The sequence below is a fragment of the Diorhabda carinulata genome, chromosome 9 (assembly GCF_026250575.1).
Source record: "Diorhabda carinulata isolate Delta chromosome 9, icDioCari1.1, whole genome shotgun sequence".
NCBI lineage: Eukaryota > Metazoa > Arthropoda > Insecta > Coleoptera > Chrysomelidae > Diorhabda > Diorhabda carinulata.
In genome coordinates, this window is record NC_079468.1 from 7768948 (window position 1) to 7787336 (window position 18389).

An 18389-nucleotide genomic window follows, 5' to 3' on the forward strand; every position below is an offset into this window, starting at 1 on the left:
ATAGATGATAATCAGCTCCGTATAATTCAGTGAAACGATCTCAGCAAAGATACCACAGATTTGATGGAATACTAACTTTTCAATTTGGAAGTTATGCTATTGGTGAACAGATATTCTATGTTTCAAACTCCTTTGGACTGTATAGAGTTTCCAAGACATTCAATTTCATTTTTTTTTCTCTGGTGACTAGAAGCTACATCAAGAAGCAATAAAGTATTCTAATTAATATTAATCATGTATTTCCCAAATTTTTTCCTACTTTTGATATAAAAAATCAGTCTATTTGGTGTGTATAATAATTATAATAACCATTACATATCATATCTGGTGTATTAAAGTTTCAAAACATGTTACATCAAATAATATGTTGAGATCTTTCATATTTTTCAAATGCTTTTTCATTACTACCAATAACAAAAAAAGTATGCAAAATTATTCGAGATCTCATCACAGAGTGAATAATTAATTATTAAAACATGCGTCATTTTATGCGACAAAAAAAATTAGTCAAAATACATTATACATAGCTACAAAATATTGATTATAACCTCAATATAATTATTCATTAAAATTTTTGCACCTTACACCATGTTATTGAGTCTATAATGTAATTTAGTTTGTCTGAATTGATAAGTTTAATAATTAGAGTGAGACAATGTGAACTAGAAACGGTCCTGTCTGCTATTGTATTCAAACATCGTATCTCATTTCCGATCATTTTGACAGAATTTCCCATGATGGTTTCATATCGATAGCGATGATGCATACAGATTTGAATTTTTAAGGAGAAAACTATGAAATATCCAAACATAATAACATAGGTGACGTACCTGTGTGGTTTTAGGCAGTAAACGGCTTAAAGGATGTATACCAAACATTATTCATAGAAAAATATACTTAGGATGATCCTATGTATTAAGTGAGATAATATATCATGATAAGAAAATTGAAAATACAGATGTGGAAATATTTATATTATTTTTTATGTGTGATTTTCAACAAATCAAAACGTTAAATTTGGTTAAGTGTAGATAAGCTATTATATGCTTGTCGTTTCTTACAAACATGAAAAATCTCAATGAATAGCTTTAAATTTTGAAATAAGCAGAGCAATAGAATATTTAACCCCTCTGAACACGCATAAAACGAAAAAACGCGGATAGGAAACAAATTAGTTGAAATATTTTCAAACTGGTATGAAAAACAAAGAAAAAAACATAAAGCCTAACAAGGAAAGTGATAGAAGTAAAAAGACACATAAAAAGGAAAGGAAGACCCAGGAAAACATGGCTAGAACAATTAGGACAGTAAAAAGGAACAAAATCAAAGACATACGACAAATAAAGGAAGTAGCAAAGAACAGAAACGATTGGAAAAAATGAATAGAATGGAATCTAAAACCACAATACTCTGATACTCATATGGGGTAAAAAGGGAGATGATCAAAATCTAGGACGAAATGAAAATAGGTCTTCTGAAAACAGTTTTTCACATTGATCTCAAAAATGAAATTCGTTTTTTCTCTACCACGTCTGGTTAACTCACAAATCGATAATTTTTATCGTGAAAATTCATTCCCGCACGGCGGCGATTAAGCCTGTACAACGCATGCACAATCACGATTTTCCTGTGAACTCAGGATTCACATGTACAACGTCGGTATGTTATAATTTTCTCTCGTTTATCGGTACCTTACTGACCAGCGACAAATTCCTTTCAATCGTTTATCGACTACAGTCATTTTTTTTGCAACCACAGCAGAATTAAATTTAGTTAGATATTCAAACCTATCGAAAGAGGAATCCGAAGTTCTAGGCTCAAAACTCAAATCACAAAATCTCTTAGCCCCAGGTACATTCTTTTCATGGTTTCCCTATATAAAACAAGATTTCCTGAGGTAAAAAATTCAATTTTGTTCTGTTGTAATACTCCTGATCTAATAAAAATAAATACGCCTCAATCCCAGTTGCCCATTCCGTTAACTTGAGGAAAACATATGAAAATGGAACCCTATTGGGCAACATCAAATATACGTAGCACCAATGGTTTGTATGTAACGATTTCAAAACTCTTTCTGCCTAAACGACAAAATGTTGTACCTGGTACGAAAAATATCCTGCATGGACCGTTGATTGAACCTAAGAAGATTTTGCTATCACCGCTGTACATAAAGCTTGGATTGATATAGCAATTAGTGACCCCTGGCACTTGCTTTAAGTATCTTTCAGAAAAATTTTCCCCTGCATTACTTCAAAAAAAAATCAAAGTGGAAATTTTCGTGGGTCCACAAAACCGAATTTTGATGAAAGACGCAATTTCTAAAAAAAGAATCAGAAATAAAAAAAGTTCTGCGTGGTTTTCGCATGTTACGATTACAATATGGGCGTTAAAATGCACTTCCTACATTCTCACCTTGACTATTTCCCTGAAAACGTAGGGGATTACAGTGAAGAGCAAGGTGAACGGTTCCATCAAGACATAAAAGAAATGACAAAATGGTACCAAGGTAGTATGACGGCTGTTGGAATCTCAAGAAATGTGCAGGAGATAAAAAGAATGAAAGTGCGAGAGCTAAAATAAAATTTACTACTTTTACGTTACTATCTTATCTAATTTCACATACTTCAAAATGCCTTCATGATTTTTTTTAAATTAATTGAAAATTCAACCTTTGTCAACTATTCATTTTTATTCATACATCTCTGTACACGTGAACTGGTATTTAAAATAAAACTTGTATTGTTGTGTGAAAAACCGTGTTTTTTTCATAAAATACTTTTCATAGTTATCTAGGCGCGATAGAGCGAAAAAGAGAGCAAGTATTGAATAAACATGAAAAAACGTATCAGAAACAGTTATTTTCATTAAATCATTTATAAAAAATATTTATATGCAGGGTGGTGTAAAGTAAAAAGAAAGACGATCGCATTTATTGTGGAAATAAGTTTTGTTGCACTACGACAATGCGCTGCCCATTTGCCTGCTAATAGAATAGACAAATGAGGCGAAATTCGTTACAATTCATCACCTTATCCGTCATATTCACCTTATGTGGCTTCTTTAGATTACTTCCTCCTCCAAAACTTTAGGAAAAGAAAGTGGAATTGAATGGATTGTAATATTGAAAAATTAAAAAATCGCATTTCCGTCAACTTCCCTCGTATGTATGCTACATCAATTTATTCGAAATTATTATTAATGTATTTTTAATGAGCTGTGCACCTTAAATTACATAATTCTTTCCTGTATTTTTATTTGAAATAATTTATTCACGTGTGTATAAAAAGTGAAAACTAAAATAGAGCTGGCGGCACCATTCTCCGTTGACAAAAAATTACAAAAATCCTGGACAATTGGATGTTGCTTATCGAAACATTTCGTTTTTTCCTACATTAATATTACTAAATCGAACGTAAACTTACAAGTTGAAAAACTAACGTACTAATTCACGTGTAGCTTGAATAGATTGAATCGATTAAACATACTCACTTGTCGTTTGACTTGTAGTTCCGAAGTATTTACAAAGTTGAATAAACTAGTCGCGTGGATCTGCAAAAATAGTTTCATTAGAACCACACTAAAATTAGCATCTAATTGGAATATTCTAATACAGGATTAACAGAAAGTAATATCTATTAACGGGAATTCCCTGTTTTTATAAATAGATTATCAACATAAATGTGCGTATGAATGTTATTAAAAACATATTATCTAGAATGCATTGTTTGGAATTCATAATAGAAACACCTACACTACATAAAAGGTCTATAAACTCATTTAATAAATTAACTAGTTTTATTGTCGATTACGAGTATAGTTCAAAATGTTCACGACTCAAAATGAAGATGACAAAGCTTCGTTCAAAGTTGGGAAACGTATTGAAAATAAAAATTCTAGACATTTTATTTGTTCACTTGATGATTGACACACATTGAAGTTAAATAAATTTCCCCCAAGCTGAAATTCAGTAAAATCGCTTAAAATATAATTAAAAATAAAATTTGAAAGTTCCCTGTCATTCCCGTGTATGGATAAAATTTTATTCAAGGTCAAAGGTAAAAAAATAATTTTTCCGCGATTTTTAGCAAAACCGTGAGTTTCATCATTAAAATACCTCAAAAAAATTGTCGATTATAGAATTAACTACAAAAAACATATTAATATTTTTTTCGTACGAACCACTGTTTCTGAGATATAAGTATTTAAAAAGTTCTAAAATTGGCAATCGTCATAATATGCATGAGTACGCCACGTATATACATCTCTAGAGTTGTAATATATGTTAAAAGATTTTTCTATCGGTCATTTCAACTTTATTCAAGATCTTTTTCGGGAATATTACCAAGTTCAAGTGTGGCTTAGTTATCAGCTGTACCCTACAGAGTGGAGTTGGAAATTTGTCAACAATACATCAGAACCCGTGCAAACTTTTCCCCCCCTGCACCGGAAAAACTGCTGAACACTTTGTTCTGCAACTGCAAAAAGGGATGCAGTGCTAAATGTGATTGCAAAAAAGTTAAACTGTTTAGTTCTCTGGTATGTACATCTTGTCAAGGCCGATAGTGCTCCAATATTGAATCACCAACAGTGGAGGATCCGTTTCATTCCAACGATATGCCATACATACACAAAATGTATTCATACTCATTTTTTGTAGATAATTTTATGATCTACAATTTGTGTTTAAGGTATTTTTATGATAAAACTTACCGTTTTGCTGAAAATCGCGAAAACTTTTTTTTTTAACTTGACATTGAATAAAATTTTTTCCATACACGGAAATGATGGGAAACTTCCAAATTTTATTTTGAATTATATTTTAAACAATTTCACTGATTTTCAGTTCAATGGGAATTTATGTAACTTGTCTAAATTGACCGGACTAGTGATTTGGTGAATGATTATCTCTGGGACTCGTTTGCTATTGTTATACATTTGGTCTTTTTGGTGGAAATAAGTATGATCAGATACAAGCTTGTACTATTTTTGACGATAATATTTCTGATTTCACGATAACTATTTTTTAGTTAAAGAAGGATAAGTATACTCCCCATTGTTTTTTGCTTCGATATCCAATTTCAGTGAATACCATGGCAATCTCCTCTGGAAAAAGAGGAGAAAGTTGTGTTTTTGGAGATAGCCGTAGAAATCTTACCATGGATTTTCTCCAAAAAGATGAAACAATATTAGGAGATTAATAATGCATCACCAGTAAAAAACAAAAAAAATTCCTCATCTGCTTTGAGAAAAGATATTTCTATTAAATGTAGTAGATATATTACGAGTACACGAGACAAACTATTTTTGAAAATTATTAAAAATTAAAGCCTGGATGGTAAGGCTATGTTGTTTATTTGTCGAAAAAACTTATCAGATAACTCTCGTATATCATTTCAATCTCACTCCATATGGGTTGTTGTTTCTATACCGGACAATAACTTAGGTCATACCATATTCCCTGAATCGAAAGAAGTAGTTTTGGTTTTTCTAACTGATTTATGAACAAGTTGTTTTCTTTCCATTCGGCGTTAATGTCTGAATTTCTGCTATTACCCTATATGAAAATACATCAACCTTATCAGAGCTACAGATAATACATAATTTCTGTACTTTATTCGTAAAGAGACTGCTACTATTATCCATACTTTTTAATTAATACTTCTTTGATGAAAATCGTTGCTTCAATGGAGCTGTTTCAGAGTTCAATCATTCGATCAGCAGTATTTGAAAAAGGGAATTTTTGTAACAAAATTTTTTTTATGACGAACCGTCACAAATTACGACTTTCTTTTGTGATAAGTATCCTCAGAACATTCCATGTCAAATATAAAATTTTTTATAATAGTTCGTATGATGGAAGCACTCTCGTAATATCTCCTTTTCTCATCATATCATCTTCATAATCAATTTTCAGAAAAGTAACATAAAAGTACTTGAGGAGATTGGAAGAAATAAGAAGACAAAATCAGAAACGACGCAGTAAGGGGAAAGTAAGTATTAAATTAATAGCTGAAACGATAGAAAATGAGTACCTAAAATGATTGGAATACAAGTTTGGAATGACAAATACAAGAGCAGTTGAAGCAATATAGCAAACACAATAAAATACTAACTATAAAAGAAGTAGTAATAGATATAAGAACATTAACTGATGACTAGAAATATTTTTCCTTTCAATTTATTATCCCAATATTATTTTCAGATATATATATATATATATATATATATATATATAAATAGACATCATTTAGATGAGGTTTCATACTGAACACACTGTTTATACTACCACTCCACCAACACTCACAATTCTACTGTCGTCTTTCGATTACCAAGTTTCGTATTCAGAGACTGAAAGTAAACTAAAACCAATTAACTTGATTCACCTATTTTATACTAAATTTTTCCACCCATGAACCTTTTCCGCGAAAAATAATTCCAGCGGGAAAACATCTACAAAACTATTTAATAATTTCAAGGCGTTCAAATGCAACATTTTATTATTCCAATAAAGTTAAATGTAACAATAGTTTGAATACGGACAACCAACAATTTATTATCCCAATAATAGTAAATGTAAGAACAGTTTGAATAGAGACAAAGGTTATATCTTATAACCCTCCCTATAGTTTATTTGTTTCTAGTCGAAGAGGTTCTCCCGCTAAAAGTTTTTGCCATGAGATAACGTTCATTAGTGGGAAAATTTAGTATAAAACAGGTAAGTGAAGTTGATAAATTTTAGTTTACCTTCATTTTCTGAAAACGATAACTTAGATGTCGAAACGCACGTCAGTGTAATTGTGAATGTTGGTCTAGTTGTACTGTAAATAGTGGGTTGAGTATAAATATCACCAACGGTTCCAAAAGTTCCAAATTAGTAAAGAATCGTATTAATTAAATCAATAGCATTTCAGTTATAAAAAAAATATGGAGAATACTTCATCTTAGCTGCGGCATATTGTATGAATAAGTTATATATGTAAAAATGATAAATCGGTGATTATATGAAATTATCGGTGATTATACATAACCACCAATAAATTTGGTGAATATAAGAAATTATTTAATATTTATCAAATTTACCAGTTAGTTTATAAACTTGTAATAGAGAATGTAATAAATATCATGACTTATTGGCAGTGTTTTATTTAAATCAGATTTTTTGGTTTTAAATCGGATTTTTTTACCAAGTCTTCAAATTCATATTTATTCATTACTTTATATCGGTAAAAGTAATACAGATTTAGACAGTATCATAAAATATAATTGAAGAAAATTTCATGCCAGAAGCTATGCCTTTTATAAATATAAAATTATTTTCAACACTGATGGATGATCAGATTTAACATTTAATTTAAATCAACGAACCCTGCTTATTGGACTTGTAGAAGAGTACAGGTTTTTTCTGAGTAGTTACTGTCTAACCTAATCTATCCACTGTTTGTTTTCTTAGTATCTATAATATTAAGTAATTTTGAATTAAAACGCTCGAGCATACCTATAATTATTCAATGTTTTATGTTTCACGAGAGGGCAACGAAAAATCGTCTACATGCAACGAAATTAGAACTACTTCTTAAATCACATGTTTGTCACGCGCCAAGCAGCTGCGAAAACTGAACGAAGTTTCGTAAAGTTAGGGACTTTTATCACATTCCTCATTACTAGTTGTGGATTTCATAAACTAACCGTTAAATTTGAGGAATACGGAATAATTTATCAAATTTACTAAATTCATCGGTGATTACGTATAATCACCGGTAATTTTATATAATTACCGAATTTACTACTTTTACCGTAACATATACATTATATCAAAAATCACATTAAAATATTGATAAAAGATAGATTCAAACTTACTTATACTATTTCGTATATATCACACACTTTAAACAAGTAAATAGTATCGGATATACTTGGAAGATAATAACCACGAAAGAGCGAGTTCCATTATATGTATATAAAATAAATGGAAAAGTCTTGTTTTACATATTTGTTTATTCGATAATAATTGGAATGATTTACTAACACATCCAATAAAACACTTAACTGATACTAAATTTTAATAAGTAAGAATTTGTGTTAACTCCTACAATATATTTAAGAAATAACAATGAACAAAGTTCACGAAATAATTAAGTCAGTTCCAGTCAATATAATATTTTATGATTAATGTACCTTACATTGTTTTAATCAATATTCTTACCACATACCTAAACAGATATAAATTAGTTCAAAAATATGAGTATAAACAGGATAATTGGTTTTTCCTAGCACAGGTATCTTAAAGTCATTTCACAGAGATCATTGTTGTTACGAAACTGGATCTTTTTGTAGCCAAAGTGAAAAGTGGCGTTTCTGTACGAAAATAACAGTGTGGAAACAAACACTTTTTCTTGTTGCTTAATTGCTAGTGAAAAAATGGCAACAGAGCAACAACTTCCTATCAACATGTTAGAAACTATTTTGCTATTCTAATTTCAAAAGAAACAATGTTTAACGAATGTTATTAATATCCTTGTTCTTAAAAAACTGTCTTCTGACATAGTAATTAATAACAAACTAACAGATGATATAATAGTGTCACTAAACCTAGGAATGCAGTTGCTTCAAAACTTGAATTTAATTATCATCAAAACAAAATTATTATAAATAGGTGGTACATGAATGAATTCGTGACATTCATCTTTGCTCTTTTGTGGCAATATAACGTCAGGAACAGTGTCATAGCATTAGTATTTTTTTCTTTTCGTGATTTATTCCACAAACATATGAAACTAGTATATGGAGTTCAGATATCTGTTGCTACAGAACAAATTATTATCGAGATCACTTAAATCTAATAGAATTTTTTTCAGAAATAACCAGAATTGGCGTATTGAATGATAGTCATCGAATACAAGTATGGAGTAAGTGATTGAGAGCTGATGAACTTGCACATGCTCGTCCCATGTCGTCTTCGCTAACTCGTTTAGAGTATCTCCGAACAGAGTTGGTGCATGTTAAATGCATTCATTTCTTTGCTTGTATTTTCGTACTAGAACCGTGAATTAGTACAACGAAATTAAAGTGATCAATCGTTTGGACTAGCCTGCTTAATTACCTGATATGAACCTTATCTAACCAGCTTCTATCTATCTTCTACCTTAAAGTCTTTAAGATTGTTACAATGCTATAGACGAATACACAATATTCTCAAATAATTAATTACTAATATGGTGAATAACATCATCAAACGTCTTCAAGGTTGTATAGCTGCAAAAAGTGATAATACACTATATTAACTATTTTTATTGTTTGATAAATGCTTTAATGTTTGATATTTCTTTAATTCCAATAGTAAAACAATCAACAAAATGTTATTCTCATGATAGAAATCAAACGAGTGAAAAATTATGAAATTGATTGCCATAATTTGAAACTTTTCAATTGTAGCAAACAATTTTGTAGACGTTCCAATCTATAGTTTGTGGTTTTTTCAGCGGTGATCATGAACATTTATTTGGATAAAAACGATCTAATTTAGAATTTAATATCAGTAACGTTTTTAATAAAAATTATTTTGATACGACCTATTCATATAAAAATATCTATTATTTCAAATTTCAAATAGAGTAGATAAAATTAATTCACTGAAATATTAGAAAAATTTTTGAATTACCTACTAGCATAGAAAAGCATCACAATATTAGAAAAGCATGTTGATTTCTGCGTGAAAATTTCAGTCTTATCTCGTAATTTTCAGAGAAACTGACATTATTTCCGTAGCTCTATTCGAAAAATTTAACCATTCCTCAGAAAGATAATCTTCTTAATGGGATTTTAGTATACAAATGAGAAAATCTGCAGGATGTACATTCATAAGCGTATCTAGCAAATATGGAAAAGTTCTAGAGGGTTGAGTTTAAAATTTTAGTTGAAAGTTCAATTTTACTTCAATAATGGTTCCAAAAAACACATCGCAAATTTTTTTTGGACACCCTTATGATTGTCAAGTCATGAATTAGATTCCAAAGTGTATTTGATATGGTTATATCCAATGCAAATTGGCTAAAACACATTTCAACTGAATAAAAACAAACGGAGATTAACTCATAATAAAATGAATATAAGAAATTAAAATCGTCTTTTGAGAGAAGTCAAAAATCAAATTTATAATCAGTTGTTCCTTCTTAGTTCAGTAGCAGGGACTCATCCTTTTTGTGCATGAGTGTGTGGTCCTGTTGTGATGGAAGGATGATCTAATTCGTCAAATTTGAGGTGTGATTATTCCATTAAAAGCAAAAAAGCTACCATAAGAGTACTTTGACTAGTAATATCTTCATCATCTTTCAGAATGGCTTTCATCTACTTTGTGGTTGTATTCTCATTTCATTTTTAGAGCTACTAGTCGCATGTTACACACGCTAAACACGAGTTAGCTAGAACGACTAAATCTAAACATTCTAAGCGACCAAAAATCTAGCCTTTGGCTAGTTATACGCTTATTCTAGTTGAATTCATGGATGAAAGCATTTCTGTATGCCTTCTTGTAGAATGGCTTTATATACCTAGAAGGCGCATGATGCTAAATTAAGTGAGTAAGGTATTAACCAAAAAATGGTGAATAAAAACCTAAGTGTTATACGAGGCGATGTTATGATGAAGAAGAAAACTTCTAGTCTATTTATCAGGTCTCTTTCTCCGCACATCGTTTCATTTCCACTTTTATAGACTTGACAAATAAACAAAAGTGAATATACGAACAAATTTATCTAATTTTCGCACATTTTCGTCCCTTTTTAAAGTTGCAAGATGGATTTCTTAATCTTAAAATTGAAACAAAACTTAACTTTGATACATACACTATAATAATTGTATAAGCCTTCTATTTGAAATATATGCAACTAAATTGCTGCTGTTTTTTATAGAAAAAGCTGTAACTCAATTTTTCTCATTAAGTACATTCTTACCACCTTTTTCACGAAATACTATTTCTTTACAAAGTATATGTTTATAGCATATTACCAAGAAGAATGGATGCAACATTTTGAAAGGTTATTGTAGTATCATATTGTTATTTATGTATTTTAACGAATGCCATTTTATAGGCGAAAAGTATAATGAATTCATTTGAAATTTATAAAATTTCCATGCATCTTGGTGGAAAATATAAAGCAAAATATGAAAATTTGAAAATATATCTCTACATATATTAGCCTCATATATCATAACACGTTTCATTTTTCGTATACAATGACGACAAAACATTTCATGCCAGACTGGAGCTGAATGGTCCCTCAAACATCGTAATATCATTCTTCATTGAAATTTCTTTAAAAATGCAAATTTAATGACTCTACGTTTCCACTTGAGTTTCAAATTAGCTTTTTTCAACAAATTTCTGGTTGAATATTACAATTATCATAACAGTACACTTTTCTATGAATACAAGTGGAAATCCTCTTTATCACGTTTAATGATTTCTAACTACTTGTAACAACAACAAAAAGATATCAAGTCAACTATTTGGCTTCTTCTCACTGTATGTACGATTATAAAAAATATCGAATTGATGGGGTAACTAACGATCGTATAATGTTTATTCAAATTGTAATGTGAAGAAAATATTATCTGATAATTTTATAAAAAATGAATGAGTTTTCTGCAAACAAATCATTTTAGAATACTATTTTCACTAAATTTTTACATCCTTAGATGAAAACATTCATATTTAGTAAATTTTTCTCCTTTTTGTTACAACATTGACCAAAAAAGATCCTAACCGAGGTGCACAGACCACCAGACACTCCGAGATGAGTGGCATCGAGACGCGAGATTCTGAGACGTGAGTAATTTTTTTATGAGCCTAATATCGAGTTTTGTCTTGGCTCGCTCGAAACATTCCCAAGCACTCCAAGTAAGTATGAAGAACGTAAAAAGTGAATCGCTACATGTCTTCACTAAGATTTCGCTTCCTTTAAGTCATGCTATCAGAGTTAGCGAGCACTAAGATGGCCGACGGTAACACCAGAGAGCTACATGTGTACTCTCGTTCTGGTCTTGTCTTAGGACATCTAAACTAGCTTGTACTACCGGTATAATAACATAAATAACTCTTTTATGGTTAATATAAAATAACAAGGGAAAATACACTTCCAGTTACCTAATCCAAACCTATCACTCAATAAATCGTGTGACTAAGAAAGATTTTATTTATCAATGTAATCTTCTTCAAGAGCAATACAATCATTACAACGCTTCACTAACTTCTCGATACCGTGTTTGGAGAAGGATTTGTCTTTTCAAGTTTTAACAATTCCTTCTTTATATGAGCTGAATTTCTTTCCGGCGAGCATTTTTTGAATTCAGCGAATAGCCAGTAGTCACTGGGAGCCAGATCTGGACTATACGGTAGATGAAGCAGCAATTCGAAGTGTAATTCGTTCAATTCAACCATCGTTGCCATCGACGTTTTTTCTTGATTTTTGCATTTAAACGATCCAACAAGTCTATGTATTATTCGCAATTGATTGTCGAAGTAGTTCAAATAGTTCACCGGCTGCAGTCCATTCAGATGATGATCGTTTTGTGGAAGTGATGGATTGATGTTTTATCCATTTTCACATATCGACGCTAAAAATCTTATTCATTACGTGTAAACGTAAACACTGCTCTGATTCACGTTGTATTTGATCGACTGTGAATTAACTAATCTCAATGTACGATTAAATATAACCAATTTGTGAACTTTTATTATACTTTTTATTATTTGGAGTAACAACTCCAATTGGACAACCAGAACGTTCACCATCGATGGTGTCTGTAAAACCACGTTTAATTTCAGCAAACCAATAAAAAATTGTTTTTTTCAATGGAGCAGAGTCCAGATAACACTTTAGAAGCCATTGCTGAGCTTGTACAATATTTTTTTCATCAAGAAGCAATGATAAATCAACACACGACATTTTTTTGAATCGATTTTTTTGAAAATAAAGAAAGTAGCTTTACTTAAACGGCTGACACTTATTTCTGACTGATCAAAATGTTATGATATTTTACACATAGTCTTTTGAAAGTTGATAATTCATAAAAGTCATATCGATTTGACAAAGCACCATCTGTGTCTAAGTCGCACGACTTGAGTGATGTAATACTTGATCTGTATTAGTTCGAAAGAGTCAAGAAGATATTTTGCTTATGAATCCTCTCTCAAAATACTTAGACACAATTAAGGGTTGTTTTTCAGCATTCTAATAGTAGGTTTAAGGTAGTAATATATTTCTCATCATCACACTTTCATTGCCTATCATTAATCATTTCGTGATACTGGGTAAACTAATCTGCAGCAGAAGTTTATATGAAGTAATTTAGGTTAGGTTCATAATATAATAATTACTATTAAAATTACTAATTTAATTCAACTTAACTGCAATTCACAATAATTTTTTAAAATATTTTATAACTTTTTCCATGTATAGAGAAACTGGAAAATAACTTCAAATTCAAAGTGAGTTGTTTTGCCAATTATCTATCTTAAAAATATCCAGAAGGTTCTGGATATTCGAAAAATTGTTTATAACTCACCCAAATCTTCCCTTCATTATTTTTTAACCTTTAGCCTTCCACATCATCTCCACCGGCACTTTATTTCCTTTATGTTTTCGAACAAAAGTTCGTTCGTTTATTTCTTGTTCGTACTTCATATCATTTATAAACACAACATTTCAGACACGTTTACCAACAAAGGCAATCAATATTACAACTGAATTTAATTCGTATATCATTTCGATATACTGGATTATGGTCAACTGGTTTTTATAAAGTGATAATGACTGTCGATTTATAAATTATTGGACTACAGTTATTGAAGTAGCATTCGACACAATCTTCGTCTGTAGATTCGCTATTGAAATTCGTTGATTTTTACAAGAAAATAATAAAGTTTTCTGAAAATTATTTTAAATGTTTTGGAAGGATGTATTGGGTTTTCGCACGCTGTACTTGTCCTGTACTTATCTATCTATCTAAGTAACAAAAACAGAGACGAGTTTCCGTTACTCAGTGGTTTCAAGTATAATTTTGAAGATCTGACTCGATAATGTATTATATAGTTTCAAAAACAACCAGCTATTTTGAAGCATGTTTTGCAAGAGAATCAAAAAACTACTGTAAGAAAATTGGTAGACATATCATTAACAGATTAGTATAAAAGGATGTATGTATGTGTATGTATTAGAGTGTATCAAGTACACCGTGACCCAAAGACAAAAACCTAACCTAACCTACCCAAAGGATCTATTGTATCTCCCTCTATTGCTACGATACTGGTAAAGCCAATGTTTACATCTAATCTGTTAATCTCAGAAAGTTCAGAATATGGTATGGGTGTGAATACCAGAAATCTTCTTCTTCTATTTCATGGACTTCCAGTTCTGTACTGTCTCACATTTCGAAAGAATGTGGATAAAGGTTTCTTCCTTCCTCTAATAGAAACTGCACGCTGCTTTATCTAGCATTAGCTTGTTAGACTGTCCATTGAGCGTCAATACCATGATAGGACTCCTGTTAGTACTAAATCCCACTTAGGCTGATAAATCCAGTAGATCTCAACCCGTAATTATTTTATACGGTTGCTTCTTTCAAAAAAAGTGACCTAAGTGAAGTTTGCTGGAAAGAGAGACAGAGAAATGCTTTATTGTCAAAAAATTGTTACAATTTGTAGACAAAAGCTTGTAAAAACTGAAAAACAAATATAAAAATAACTAAATGAAGATAAAACAAATAAAATAAAATTTCAATATACAGAAAAAAGCCACAATGAGTAACAAAACTATATATTTAAACCATTATGCAGAATTTTCCGAATTAAATATTATTATTAGAATAGAAGTCGTTTACAGAGTAGAACGCACTTTCCAGTAAATATGCCCTCATATTATTGCGGAATATGGGAAAAGATTATATCGATTTGATTGCAATTGGCAAGTGATTGTGCATTCTTTTGCATTGTAAAATATTGAACCCTTAACTAATTCTGAACGTGGAGTAGGTAGGGAAAGGTTGTGCTCCATGTTCCAAGTGGATAGCCTTTCTGAAATTGGAGAAGGTTGCTCACGAATTATGGCAAACGGATTCAAAGAAAAATAAGGAATGAAAATTCAGAATTTTTAATCTTTCAATGAAGTTCCTGCTGTGAGCCCTGCTGTTTTGTCCTAGTGACTATCTAACTTAATTTTTTAGATAAGGAATTGTCCGTAACAAGCCCTAAGAATTTTACAGATTCAGCGATATCAGTGGTGGTGTTATCTAATAAAAAAAGCTGCAATGTATTTTTATATGATAAAACTTTGGTTTTATTTATTTAAGGGTGAAAAGGTCACTAGATATGGTCCTATGAAGTGCCGTGAGATTAAGGTTGCTCCAAGAGAAACTAGTGTCGTCTGCAAATAGACATATTTTACCAATGATGTCGTTTTTAAACAAAGGAAACAAAATAGGTCCTAGTACTAAGACTTGTGGCACTCCACACTCTATTGGTTTCCAAGATGACATTGTTATATTAGCCCTTACAAGCTGACTTCTGTTGGTAAGGTATTACTTAAATCATGAGGTGCTTCCCTTAAACAGTAGTACTACAATTTGTTGATTAAAATATGATTAACACAATTGAACGCCTTAGAAAAATCACAAAAAGTTGTTACATCGGAGTGATGGCTACTTATGCTAGAGTGCACATTATCAAGGCGGGAAAATAATTTCATCATCTGTTCATTTGTTACTTAAAAACCCAAATTAATGGGTAGTAAATATTTCATATTTTAACAGAAATGATGAAAGCATCTTTTTGGCCAATATTTCTATGATCTTAGATAAAGTGGGAAGGAGTACAATTGGGCGATAATTCGATGCTTGCAGATATACGTAAACCTTTAACGGACCAGGGATTTATTTATGCTTGTGTTTAATACGCCTGAGGGGAAAATAATGGATGCCAGGCTAGATAGTAATTTTAAGAATCTAGAAAATTCGAAGTCCACATCACCAGAGAGCATGTTCCAGTCACATGTTTGACAACGGTGCTTGAAGTTTTGAACACTTTTTTCCAAAAAAATACTGCATAATTTGCGAGAAAAATTTTTAGTATAGGATTTTACCAAAAATTTTGTTATCACTGCTTCATGATCGGAGAGACCTGAATTAAAGTCAGTACAGTCGGTGGATTCTGGATCATTCAATGACATATTGACTAAAGATAGTCTTGACCAGCACACACACTGGAATAATCAATATTGAGATCCCCACATAGAATCAGTTTGTTTTTTAGAGGTAAGGACTCCAGTAAGGTCAGTAGTTTCTGACAGAAAGTACACACGTCAGAGTCAGGTGTTCTGTAAATGTGAAGTCTCTTGGTAGACGATATAAAATTTGAATACTCTCTCATATTATAAAATTGAACTGAGTTATTTCGGAAAAGTCTTTGTTTGTGAACATGATCATAGTACCTCCATGAAATAAATTAGTTCTATTGAATCTGGCTACTGTGGTATAGTTTCTGACAAGAACAACTCATTATTATTTAACCAATGTTCAGTGATGGCAACAATTTCTGGAAAATTAAGCTACTCTAGTAAAAAATACTGTTCATCTGTTTTGTGTCTTAGGGATTGAATATTAATAAGAAAAAGGCCGAGCATGCTATCTTTCAGTCTTTTAAATGGTGCTTGCTTAACTAAAAATTCAACATTTTGGTCATAAAACTACGTTCTCCAATAATTTGGTGTTTCGCTCTCATTTTGTGAATTTTACAAAAATTTTTGAGTTTTGAAATAGAAAACACGATTTAAATTTTGAAACTTGGCTGTTTTCAAAAGCATTAACGCGAATATAGCCGATTTTGAAACAAATTAATATACAAAGAATTATTAATAACAGTTGGATTTGATTAGAAATATCGATATTTTCTAGAAATATGCGTAGATTAACGGAAACTGTTATGTTATGTGATTTTAGAATCAATAAAGTTCTAATTATGCGAATAATCGAACGTATTTACGACTCAGGGTAACGATAATATTGATTGATACTTTATACAAACTAAATGAGCTCTTTTACTTAATTATTCTCACAAGCACCTTCACTGATGTAATTACATAATTTATAGATTCATATACTAATTACCATAATTTATTTCTAGCTTAACCCTGCATCCCATACTAAACACATTACACCAGAACACTGTCCGTATTGAAATATTCGGAATTCAACATCAGAATCTACAAAAATGTCACTTCGTAGTAAAGTTAATGACAAACCAGCGAAAAGTAAGTGCCAGTAATGAGTTGGTGTTTTATACAAAAATAAAATCAGTGCATGTTTACGTCCTGTACATAAATTATTTAATATGGTTGTGAGAAACTATCTATTAATATAAACAAACTACGAACTCTATTAATTGTACCTTTCTTCACGCTTTCATACATTCAAAACAGAGAATTTCTGATGCAGTGAGAAATATCCGCCATTATTATAGTGAGAAATAATTTCTACCTGTTATTATGATAACTCTATTTGTCAAATTGATCAACGTACAATGCCATGAAAATATATTTTTTATAATTTCTCTCAACTTCACAAACAAGAATAGTTTAATTTTTGTTTATTATATTAAAAGAGATGAGATTTATTTAATATTGATTATAAAGGAATAAAGAAGATATATAGCCTGAAAATAACACCTCCCATATTTAAAATAATATTATAAGATACATGAAATCACCTACAGTAACTTGTATTGAGGAATGTAAACCAAGATGATTTTTTTTCTAAAAATACTTTTAAAGTTTATTATGGTTATCAGTATTACCCAAACATTGATAATTCTCCGAAAAAAATTTATAACAGATTTCGGAAGATGGTAGGCCTTTCGCTAATCATATAGAAAATGCAGAGCAAGAACAATACGAGGATGTATTTATATCTAGTTAGCCTAGACCAGTTCCATGCATAAACAAAATATTGCGTTACCATAGCAACAAACAATAACTTATTAGAAGTGTCAGTGTAAAGTTTGAAGTCAAAAAACTAAACCAGAGTTACGCAATAAATTAAAAGAAAAAAGATGTCCACGGAAATTGTGAAAATCGAAAAATTGGAGTATCAGCCATCATCAAGTACCTGTATTTAAAAGGGTTAAGAGGTAAGCAGATTTACGAAGATATGCTTAATACCCTTGGTGATCAATGTCCTTCGTTTGCAACCGGGAAGGCCAGTTTCTGTGTCAGTTCCCGAAAACATCGATGCAGTTTATGACATGATTTTATCAGACCGTCGAATTGGGCTAAAACGTATATCTAAAGCACTGAATATTTCATACGAACGCGTTCATCATATAGTTCACGTCAATTTGGACA

At 30.9% G+C, this 18389-nt stretch overlaps 2 protein-coding genes across 8 annotated transcripts in view; one reads left to right on the forward strand and one right to left on the reverse strand.

Moving 5' to 3' along the window:
• Positions 1 to 18389, forward strand: part of LOC130897867 (uncharacterized) — a 248697-nt gene that overhangs the window by 116894 nt on the left and 113414 nt on the right. The window lies entirely within an intron of this gene.
• Positions 1 to 18389, reverse strand: part of LOC130897866 (uncharacterized) — an 84609-nt gene that overhangs the window by 44516 nt on the left and 21704 nt on the right. Inside the window, exons 1-2 of one of the 6 annotated variants that reach the window (XM_057806798.1) lie at positions 13564 to 13862; positions 3490 to 3549 (exon numbers count right to left, since the gene is read on the reverse strand). The exons of 1 other annotated variant lie outside the window; for it this stretch is intronic. The gene's annotated coding sequence lies outside the window, so the exon portion shown is untranslated. Of the gene's footprint in view, positions 1 to 3489; positions 3591 to 3674; positions 3689 to 7495; positions 7620 to 7857; positions 7941 to 13563; positions 13863 to 18389 lie in introns of those variants that run through there. 4 more of the 6 variants (XM_057806797.1, XM_057806801.1, XM_057806804.1 and 1 more) reach the window with 4 other exon arrangements.